Genomic DNA, 2,450 nt, shown 5'->3' on the forward strand with positions numbered 1-2,450 from the left:
TGTGTTCACAATAAACAAGATGAGGACAAATATCCATCAAAGGTAAATAATGAACTGAAATGTTATGCTCAAGAACACACAGCCAGTTTCTGGAATCGAGCAACATCCTAACCACTAGTGTACGACCTAGTGTGTGTGTGTGTGTGTGTGCGAGTGTGTGAGCGTGTGTGCATGTATGCGTGTGTGTATTGGTGTCTGTACATGTGTATACGAGATATAGATGAATAGAATTAAAGAGAGGAAAATGCACAATCTACCCTTTTGCATTGTAATAAATTAAATTAATCCATACATTGCTTCAGGGCATGTTATTACATACACCTCTCATTTTTATGGTAATGTCTACTTATGTTTTTTGCTATTTTTTCGTCATTTTAGCATAAAATCTCTCGACCAGAAATAACTTCATTTGTGGACCCTCTAGCTAACGAAGGAGGTGTTGTAATAGACGTTATTAACCTCTGCTTATAATCACGTTAGGTAACAAAGAACGTAACACTATGTACATCGATATTTAGGCAAAGCTGACTAAACAAAATTGAATGATTTAATCATTTGCATATTTTGACCGATGGGTTTAATATAATGTTTTACAACATCGATTAATAGTGTCTTTCATGATTTTAGTCGTTGGTTTTGCCTTTTGTTAGCTTATAATTTTCTTGAATACTTCTTGGTTTTTGGATCTCTTTTTTGGAGAGCTAAAGTTTTGTTTATAATATTGAAATCTTCTGTTGAGGAAAGTGAATGAGGAGCAGAACCAGAAATAGACACTATATACATTGGTAAACATAGATAGTGCATTCTTCACATATATCATTTGCTCTACAAGACAATTGTGTATCAGTGAGTATTGCAAGATCATGTATGAAAATCCACTATGGAGGAGATTATATATAAACATAGGAACTCAATCTATAATATCCACCTCCATAAATACAATACATTATAGACTAATGAACTTTATTTATTTGTTTGTTTATTTATCTATTTATTTATTTATATATTTATTTATTTATTAGAAAGTTGATCGATCCAGTTACAAATCGTGCTTCGGAGCAAATAATGTGCCTGAGAACAGTAGATCATTACATTGATTCGAACAGCCACTTCACATTTTGACTAATTTCCGAGGAGACTGAAAATAACAACTTAAAATAATATTTTGTGGATTTTAATATCAACATTCTATATTGGTATTATGGATTGAATCGAATTACGTCAACAATGATTGTCATTTTCACAATACATGCATATGTCTGGAATAAGTTATTCGTACATATATTATTTTCCTCCTTTGCGCATAGTAAACAATTAAATGGTAAATATTGCATTTTTACTTACAAGCTTGGCTAGACGATGTAAAATTATTTTTAAATATCAACAAATATAAAATTAACTCATTTTCATTTTCTTTTTCTTCATATCATTGATATACTTTGTTTCGTTCCCTGAGTTCGAAGGAGGGGAAATATTGGCAAACTGTTTAGTTGTAGTATTTAGTTTCCTTGTGCACCAGTTAACATCTAGATATGTATCCTTGAATAACTTTTATGAATGAAAGACTCTAAAAGTATTGACAGAGGCGGTAAATAAATGTTCATTTGAGATGTTGACTCAAATGTGTTATCCATGAAACAAAGCGACAGTAATTATACAAATTTGCACTCAACAAATCAATTGACAACACATCTATTATCAGTTTTCATTCCCCAACGCCCCCTACACAATTTCGCTATTCTTTTTACCGTCGTTGTTCTACTCCTCTTCCATATACTGTCGCCATGACATTCACTATTACTATTACTAAGCAAATGCTCATTTCTGCTTTTCATGTAGATTTTCTATATCGCTTTATAAGTATGACTTTGTTTCCCACGAGAAATTTACCTATTTTTCTCTACCTATCACTCTCTCCCTATCACTCTCTACCTATCACTCTCTCCCTCCCACTCTCCCTCTTAAAATATATGTATTCATAGACACACATACATACAAACATGTATATCTATATGGATGCATATATATATATGTTTGCGTGTGCGTATGTATATAATTATTTACATTTATATATATAAACATATGCAAGCACGCTTACACACACGAACACCCAAATATACATCCATATGTATAAATATATAAATATACAGGGATTAGCAATTGAGTTGCTTCTCCAACATACTGAAAATCTAGAAATAGCAGTCAAAGAACTACTGATTCTAAACTACAAATTTTTCTCTAAAGTGGATGGCGATATTTATGGCACACATAGAACAAAAAACCGGAGGGAAAAGCGTAAACAAACCAAGCCTTTAGTTAATTGGATACGAATCGTTTCATGGTTAAGTGAATGGAAATTTCACTATTCCAATCTTCAGCCTCAATATTCTGATAAATTTGAAAGTGTCTCTAAAAAAATTCACGGTAATTTTTGGCCATGCGACACCAAA

The sequence above is a fragment of the Octopus bimaculoides genome, chromosome 12 (genome assembly GCF_001194135.2).
Source record: "Octopus bimaculoides isolate UCB-OBI-ISO-001 chromosome 12, ASM119413v2, whole genome shotgun sequence".
In the NCBI taxonomy this organism is placed as follows: Eukaryota; Metazoa; Mollusca; class Cephalopoda; order Octopoda; family Octopodidae; genus Octopus; species Octopus bimaculoides.